Source organism: Eptatretus burgeri, chromosome 3 (assembly GCF_056783735.1).
Source record: "Eptatretus burgeri isolate ZD-2024b chromosome 3, Ebu_testis_v1, whole genome shotgun sequence".
In the NCBI taxonomy this organism is placed as follows: Eukaryota; Metazoa; Chordata; class Myxini; order Myxiniformes; family Myxinidae; genus Eptatretus; species Eptatretus burgeri.
The window spans coordinates 83149917-83159730 of NC_140963.1; the positions used below are offsets into that span (position 1 = coordinate 83149917).

The window sequence follows — 9814 nt, forward strand, 5'->3', positions numbered from 1 at the left end:
CTGTTCCACCTTCTGAAACCTGCATCTGGAGATAACAACCAAAACACACACACACACACGCACACAGCAAAGTTTGTAGAGAAACCCACAAGCACATCTGCAAAAAAATCAACATCCCAGTGCCAGAAAAGTCATGAAAACATGAAACAAAAACGACAATTGAGAACAAGGAAGTACTGCTCAGGTACGACCTCATGGTCCCATCAGGAGTGAAAATGGGAAAAAAAATTGGGGCAATACACCTGGGCGCTCACCTGGCAGTGACTGGATAAGAAAATCATGGAACCACTGGTAGGCGTGGATAACCCACAAAATATTTAACGGAGAAGAAAGTAAATAACGAATGAATTTTTCTTTTTAATACAGTGAACAAACTTTGGAACATCACAGTTGATGAAGGTTGTGGTCAAGTTTCATCGAAATTGTGTGTGTGTGGTTTCAGAGAAGAAAGCAAATACCTATTTTTGGGGGCAACCCTCTGTAAATCCCCTCAGACCATGATTTTTTTATGTCGTGAGCAAATTTTGGTACATCATGGGTGATGAAGGTTCTTATCACGTTTCATCTCAATTGCATCTGTAGTTTCTGAGAAGAAAGCAAATACCTTTTTTGTGGGGTAACCCCCAGTCAACCCCCTTAATATAGACTGATTTTTTGGAGCATGGGATTTTTTTTCATCTATCTACCCATAGTTACTCATAAAACAAGCTCATATGAGCTAAGATCCTCGTCCTCTTAACGATGACGTCATAAAAACGAATATGACGTCATTGTGATGTATCAGGTTTGCGATAAATTTTCTGTGCTAATGCCCGGTTTGATTCCCACAAACAAAATTTAAACAGCTTGCCTAGTTTCGGAGATAATGGTGTAGGCGATTTCCATTAGTGGCGATTTATGACGTCAACTTTTTTTCTCAGAATTTCCAAAATCGCAGATGGTTACTGCCTGCGCGTGGGATTTCTGCATATACATGGCAAGTTTCACGAAGATCCGATGAAAACTCTGGGTTGCGAAACAAAAAAATGTCAAAAAATAGGAATGACGTCATAAAAATGGATATGACGTCATAGTGATGTATCATATGTGCGGTATATATGTATATATATATATATATATATATATATATATATAATTATATATATATATATATATATATATATATATATATATATAATTATATATATATATATATATTTATATTCATCTCTGCTAATGCCCTGTTCGATTCCCACAAACAGAATTCAAAAAGCTTGCCTTGTTTTGCAGATAATTTTTTCGGCGATTTCCATTAGCGGAGATGTTTTGACGTCATAACCTTTTTTCCAGGAGGAATTTTCAAAATCGGAGATGGTTACTGTCTGCACAGGGTATTTTTACATATATATGCCAAGTTTCAGGAAGTTTCGATGAAAACTGTAGGCTGTGAAACAAAAAAGTCCACAAGAAGAAGATGAAATTTGGCACTTTTATCACTCTTGTAACGATTTCATTATTTTATGGCGGGAAGCCACCTGACTAAATGGTGAAGAATCACTTTCAAGCATTCTAGTAGTCAGATCCGGATCCAGAACTTCACCAAAGTCTAATCGTTTTGTCCTTGTCACACACCCAACCTGTCCACCAAGTTTCGTCCGAATCTGTCCATAACCTTTTTGAGATATCCTACAAACAAAGAAACAGACACGGGTGAAAACATGACCTCCTTCCTCCTTTGGTGGTGGATGGTGGATCAACGGAAGTATGCATTTAGATGCCTTTGACCAGGGTGATAGTTCATCGCTGAATCAAGATTTTAAGTCTGGCTAGACAGTTGACAGGCGATTGTGCATAACTGTCGGCCATCTCATCAATCCAACCACACGACTTGAGTCAGACATGACTTCATTATGCCATCCACTGACACCCGTTAATTGTGCTATTCACACAAAAGTGAAATAAAATGATGTTTTGGGGTTTTTTTTGCGCAATTTCGGTTTTAGCCAGACTTTTCCAGGTTTTAGCCTGGAAAAGCCACGAGAGGTACAATTGAGTCAGTGGAAGCTTTTGAGGAAGCCCTACCGTAAAAACCTATCTCTTCCGTCAAAATTGACCAAATCAAATCGGATTTTTTATATGTTGTACTTATGGACATTACGCACAGCTTCTAGGAAATGAAATTGCGAGAAAAAAAATCGAGAAAAAATTAATAAATAAAAAGTTCAAGTGGGCGTGGCTCTGCCCACAAGGGGCGTGGGTCGCCCCTCATACAAAAAGACACAACAAGACCATGATATCCAGCTCGTGTACAAGTTTCATCAAGATCGCATCAAACGTCACGGAGCTATGCTCTGGAGAGAGTCACAAACAGACACACACACACACACACAGACAGACACAACGAAAATAGTGGGCACTGCTGACACCCGCGAACCAATAACCTGATGTACATCCACGAAGCAAAAACGTGTGTATGGCTTATGTACATCTATCTATAATTCCAACAGTGTGTGTGTGTGTGTGTGTGTGTGTGTGTGTGTGTGTGTGTGTGTGTGTGTGTGTGTGTGTGTGTGTGTGTGTGTGTGTGTGTGTGTGTGTGTGTGTGTGTGTGTGTGTGTGTGTGTGTGACCGCTGTTTCTCGACAACCGCTGGTCCGATCTAATTGAAACTTGCCAGGTATATTGCTGGGGACCTGAGTATGTGCCTTTTCAAGGTTTGATATTAATCGGACAAGTGCTTCCCAAGTTATGGCCATTTATTTACCAACCAATGACAAGACACGTTGCTGCGGCCATTTATTTACCAACCAATGACAAGACACGTTGCTGCGGCCATTTATTTACCAACCAATGACAAGACACGTTGCTGCGGCCATTTATTTACCAACCAATGACAAGACACGTTGCTGCGGCCATTTATTTACCAAACCAATGACAAGACACGTTGCTGCGTAGGCGTGGCTGGCCGACGATGACGTCACGCGCCGTGCCGGTTGCGATGGGAGAAAGGGCGCCATTTCGCCACCGTGGCGTCGGAGTTGCAATGGTCAATGGCAGCGAATGTCATGGCAAGCAAAGACATTGAGGTAAACTTGATTTTAATTAACTCTGTGTGTGTAAGTATCACAGCAGTTGTTACTTCAATGCGAGCGATAATTCGTGGAATGCATGTGAACATTCCATACGGGCACACACTACTTCCAGATGGTAATGACTTAATGTATTCTAATAATTTCTCGATTTCTTATCCGCATTTATAGATAAACACAATGCCCCAATCCAGTCGTCGTTTACGAGAGCGAAGGAACGGCCTGTGTGGCTGTTTGAAAAAAAAATAATTTTGGTTTGCATGTACGGCCACACGCGAGCGAAGGAACGGCCTGTGTTGTTGTTGTTTCTGGTTCGCGGTTTGAATGTTGTTGTTTTTTTGCACGTACCGGCACGTACTAGTATATATATATATATATATATATATATATATATATATATATATATATATATATATATATATATATATATATACATCGTGGTTATATACCTGGGATTATTCCAATTCCACTGGGACAAGGACTAACATCGAGGCCGATGGCCTGAGGCCTGCCAATCTGTGCTGCTTCGTGCAATGGTGGTGCATTATTTTATTGGAGTGGAGTCAGGATCGCTGTCCAGCCAATGAGTGCAGAGCATTGGGGTGGATTCTGGGCAGCTGAACACTGACTCATGTATACTACATGATATTTTCTATGCTTAAAAAGGGCATAACTCTGTGAAAAATTGACAAAATGCCCTGAAACTCGAACTTGTTCTGTAACTTGTCGTAATAGAGTCATGTTCCAAGTTTCACTTGAATATGTTAAAGGGTATGAGGAAAAAAGTCTAAAAAAAACACAGATAGAATGGTTGGATGGATGGACAGACGTAGAGCAAACTTAGAGTCCCCTCCGGTGAAACTGATAGGGAACTAAGAATCAATTCTCTGTATTCTGATAAATATCGAATCAAAAACAGCTGGGCCAATCTGGATCAAATTTTGCATATACAGTATTTATTCTAATATAAGCCCTTGGCGTTTATTAGAATACCAGTTTGATCAAGGAGGGGAGGGAGCCTTTATTCGAGACAATCTACAAACATGCAAAAATTTTTTATTATTTATTTGTTTTATTATGAAGATACAAGTTTTGTCAAGGTAGAGGGGTAATATGGAATAGGAAAAGCCAAGAAGCGAACGTAGAATTCTTCTTACATTCGCTTCTGACTTTACATAAAACTTGTTCACAACTGTATACTTGCCAATTATACCGTGGTACATGTAAAGGCCCGGTCACACCTTGACATTTTAGCCAACGTATGCCGATTTTTGAATTTTTTTTTCTAAAACGCTGGCACACGTTGAATACGTTATGGGTAAGTTTTGATAACATTGAGAGCACGCTGAAAAACACTGCCATACGTCGTTATACGTTGGCTTTAAACGTTGTACTTTTTGGTTGTCCTCAAATTTTTTCATGCTTGAAATTTCACGACGTATGCCGGCGTATGACTCACACGTTCCGCTACGCTGGCCACAAGTTGTATGCACGGTCTGCGATCGTTGACAGACGTCAACACATGCTACTTGTAAGTTAATCATAAGTTGAGACACGCCGAGGTAATGTTTAGCGTACCCGAAACTTATTTCTAACCTATGATTAACGTGTTGTTGGCACGTTACGCGATCGTTGCCACACGTCGACAGACGTTACTTTTAAGTTACTCATAGGCTGAAAGACGTCGATATAATGGATCGTCCTTGCGTCAGCGTCCACGGCCACGGCCAGGACACTTATTTGCAGCATTCTTCAAACTTTTCTTCGGCATGACGAGGATGTTCACACTTCGATGTCTAGCTTGGCTATGATTCCAATTGTCCATCGGCAGCGTCTATTTAAAATAGTCGAGTTTGAGCGTTTTAACACGTTCAGAAGAAACGCTTCAAATTTCAAAACCCCAGCGTCAAAAAACAAAGGCGAGTGACAGCAATTTAAATCGTTCATTGTAAACAATGAAAATAGTTGAGTGGTACCGTTTAAAAGTCGTTGAGTGTAAAAAAATCCAATTGTTGAGCGCAAGCGTCTACTTTCAATAGTGGAGATGCAGCCATTTAAATCGTTGAGTGGCAGCCTATGAATAGCAAACCCCACGTCACCGGCAAAGATAAACTGCCGCACGATATGGATAAGTTAGGCTATCGTTGGGCATAGTTTGTGAACGCCGGCTACACGATAATTATTCGTTGGTATATCGTATCTATAAGTAATCAAAGCGCTCTATGCACATTATTAGTTCATTGTGCATTTGTCCAACCCGTTATGAATAGACCTAAATCGTAAAAACAAGCTATAGCTCATTGTTGAAAAAGCCCCATAAAAAATTAGCCGCGAAGAACTTCGAACAATGGTGAAAAGATGTCTCCTACCCGTGGACACGCGGACGCAAGGACGATCCATCAGAACCCACACCCTCCCCTCACACTCACCTACTACTGCCAACATGAACAAACTACTACTACTACTAATACTAATACTGATACTGATACTGTTACTGCTGACATGGACATCGACTCAAAAAGGACTCGAAAACACTGTTGGGTTCCCCTTTTATGAGCAGCATTTTTATATACCAATTCCCAAAACCGCTGGGAACACGTCTTTATATGGCAGTTGTAAGTTAGAAACACGTTCATTTTTTTTTTTTTTGTTGACCGGAAGACGTCATTGGAATACGTCTACATACGTCGATGTGTGTTGGGACTACGTAAAGAATTGGTTCAAAGCACGTCAAACATAAGTTAGAAATAAGTTTCGCGTAAAAAAGACATTACCGCGACATGTTTCGACTTATGAGTAGCTTATAAGTAGCCTTTGTGGACGTGTGTAAGCGTCCACATATCGTGTGTAAAACTTATCCCCATCGCATGCGGAACGTGTGTCACACGCCGAGTACGTCGTAAAATTTTGAACATGTTTAAAATTTCTTGACGTACTCTACTTACTACGACGTATGATAGCGTACTTTAGCGTTCTACTCACGTATACCAAACTTACTCATACCGTATTTGACGTGCCCCCAACGTTTTAGACACATTTTTCTTAGGTCAGCATACGCTGGCAAGATCGCCAAGGTGTGACCGCGATGTTGACACTTCCATTTCTACGGCAGTTATGATTCAAATCGTTGTGCGTCAGCCTTTTAATAGGCTACGTCACGACATCGTCGGCGATGCGTGCAACGCGCTATGCATAAGTTAGACTATCGTTGGGCATCGGTTGTGTCGGCCGACAACAGGTTCAGCATTCGTTGGTATAAGTTATCTATAACACAACGAAACGTTCTGTGTCCGTTACTAATACGTTGTACACAAGACCAAGTCGCTATGAATACGTCCGAATCTTTAAAAAAAAACATCAAAAGTTCAACGTAAGCCAGCGTTTTACATACATTTTAATACGTTGCCATCGCTGGCTAAAACGTCAAGGTGTGACCGGGCCTTAAACGCCGCACAGCTGATGATTTTGACGCGATTTCCGGTTACTTCGGCCTGGATTCGGGATCAGCGATCAAATAATGTAAATCACGATTAAAAAATATTTTTTGATGATGCGGGAGATATCTTTATTAAAATTAACTTTGGGGAAAAAATAATTGAAAAAATAAATAAACGATCACTTCTGGTCAAGAATAAAATAAATTAAATGTTCCGGAAAGAGTTTCAAAATCACTCCCGGTAATGTTAAATACAAAATAAACACTTCCTGTCATGAAAAAAATCACTTTTGGAAGTATAAAATCAACTGTGGGAAAAAAATAATTGAATAAATAAATAAACACTTCCGGTCATGATCTCCCAGCATGCATCATTCCCCATGACAAAAACTGGAAACAAAAAATAAACGGAAGCAAAATGGTCATAGCCAACGACACGGATTCACAATTGCCATGGTATTGTGTTGTTTTTGTTGTTTCCTATTCTCTCATGTGCACGCGTTAAGTAATATTCACAAGATAGAAATAAAACCCAATCGTGTTTATACACCGCACAGCGTTTAACAACAACCAGAAGCAAAAGGTCATAGCCAACGACATGAATTCCAAATACCCAGGGGTATTGTGTTGTTGTTGTTGCCTACTCTCTCACGCGCACGCGTTAAGTATGAAGCTGACTTCTTTCGCTATAAATTATGCAGAATACGACACCTCACTGACTTGACCGCCGTCAAACACACCTGTCAACAAAGCCGGGTCCCGGCCTGACCAGGCGGGCCAGGCTCCCTCTACAGGCTACAGCTGTCTCAATTGTTTCACACCGGGTGATGGGGGAGGGGGGCTATTATTAGACACCGTTGAAACATGAAAATTTTCTCAAAGAGGGGGGGGCTTTATTAGAATAAATCCGGTATATATATATATATATATATATATATATATATATATATATATATATATATATATATATATATATATATATATATATATATATACATATACATATACAGTAATCCCTCGTTTCTCGCGGGGGTTACGTTCCAAACCTCCCCACTCTAAGTGAAAATCCGCGATGAATGGACGCCTCCCCCAAAAATCGACTCGTCTGGTCTGGTCGGTTTAGGAGTGATTGGGTTTGAGGTGCCTGAGATCGACTAGTCTGGTCTGGTCGGTTTGGCAGTGATTGGGTTTGAGGTGCCGGAGATTGACTAGTCTGGTCTGGTCGGTTTGGCAGTGATTGGGTTTTGAGGTGCTGGGTATGAGCAGTGCTCGTCCAACGGCGGCAAACCTTTTTCCTTCCCAAAGCATATATCGAGCACCTTTACCTTAACCTTCTCCTGGAGCGTCCCAGGACCTTCCTCTGGTGCTTTGGTTCCTTGCCAAAAGCCTTGGAAGGTGCAGGGCATTTGGGTGGCATCGTGGGGCTTGGAGAAAAAAACGTAGAAAATATTCGAAGTTCACAAGCGAAACTTTGTCTCGTGCGTTGTGTGACTGGTCGAGCACCACGCGTTATAATTTATTGCTTAAATAATTTATATTTTATATATTATTACCGCGAAGTACCAGGGGAATCCGCAGAAAAAATTAGTTACGTTCCAAGGGAAAACCCGCGATGAACCGGGGGCGCGATAGGTGAACAGCGATGAAGCGGGGGTTGACTGTATATATATATATACATATATATATATATATATATATATACATATATATATATATATGTATTGGTGCAGGCGGGGTCGGGAGAGAAGACTACTCGGGGGGGGGGGGGGAGCTATCTCGGCTCCCACCAGACTCCCCGGAATTGTAGGCCGTCGCACACGGATAATTCCGTGACGCGGCGGGTCGCTTAACCGATCGTGGAAGCCAATAACTCAACCACGTGACTTTGGGTCCTCCGTCTCCGTTAATCCGGTTGCCTAAAAATAACCACGTGATTTAATTACCGGGGAACATGCCTTGTCCGAACCGGATCACCCTCCCGGATCGGATGCAGCCGAGCGACACTGCCAACAACGTACCGGCTAAGAGGAACGCATCGTTGGGAATAAAGTCCCGGCTAAGCTAAGATTCGGACCATGCTGGACCAATGAAGGAAAAGACAAAAACGAGCAGGGAACATTTCTAGTAATGATTTATATATAGTGGGCGAGGAAAAGTATGTGGTACAATCAATAGATTTATTGGGTGTGCAAGCAGAGATAGGGGAGAGAGGTGTGGTGCGGCAATAAACAAGGAACTTATGAAAGCGGACACAGAGCAGACCCAACCCGAAAATAATAATAGTCTTCTGCAGGCTTACTTATATAGACAGGCACCCGGACACACACTCACACACTCACACACACAGAAAACCCAATGAAGAGTAATTGAAGCAAGACAGGAGAGGAGTTGAGGCTACGGTCTCTCAGTACCTTTGTATAACTGATTGCCCAAATGTGCCACCAACACGTTTGGGAGGAATGCTCCATGGTGCGGTACCCCTCTGACAGCTGGCGCATCATCTCTTACTTCGGGCAGCTCGAGTCGAGACTGTGGATGTGAAGGAGGAGCTTGAGTTGGGAGGGTGGAGTCCAGAGTGAGTATACAGAGTGGTCGGCGGGACCAGGTGGGTGGGTGGAGTCAGCGTTGTGTGGGCGGAGAAGAGGAGACGGAGTCCAGTGATGATGAACAGAGTCGAAGAACGGCTTGAGCGGGAGGCAAGGCAGGGCAGAGAGAGATCGAAGACTCTGCTCGGATCTTTATAGGCCCCGCAGCGTGGGGCCACCCTGAAGCGATGTGTCATCATCCAAATCTGGTGCTCTGATTGGCCCCGACCCCCTGCGCGGGCCGGCTGCGATGGCCGGAAACCGCTTCATTCCACTTCCGGCCAGGTGACCCACCGCTGTGGAACCGTCTCGTTCTGACCCCACAACATGATATGAATTGCCCATGCTGAACTCCGCGCCATGAATCGCCCTGCAAGAACCCCCAGGCCATGCCCCAACCAGCGCCGGTCACCGCGCCTCCTCCATGTGCGCCACGCAGCCCGATCGCAGCATCGCTCGCCATCGTCTGTGAGGAATATCCGCGGCCACCTGCGAGGACCGAAGGTACGATGTTATGGCGAACCCATGCACAGACAGTAAGATGTGTCCATTCGTGCCCTGCTCTGTACGATAACAAAGTGTCACGAGCGGTGCACGGGTCTGCCTTCGAGCACATTCCGTACAGTGTGTGTGGATCCGCCATGACACACGTGGCCAACGCTCGTGTTTGCTCGATTTTGCTATCGTGTGCACGGGGCGAAACCCGATCGATATAATTAGTCCAGA

At 43.0% G+C, this 9814-nt stretch overlaps 1 long non-coding RNA gene across 2 annotated transcripts in view; it reads right to left on the reverse strand.

The window, feature by feature from the left end:
• Positions 1–7643, reverse strand: part of LOC147030325 (uncharacterized) — a 25286-nt gene extending 17643 nt beyond the window's left edge. The window contains exon 1 of one of the 2 annotated variants that reach the window (XR_015056312.1): positions 7550–7643. This is a non-coding gene — a long non-coding RNA (uncharacterized LOC147030325). Of the gene's footprint in view, positions 1–6458; positions 6518–7549 lie in introns of those variants that run through there. The other variant, XR_015056313.1, reaches the window with a different exon arrangement.
• Positions 7644–9814: the final 2171 nt, after the last annotated feature.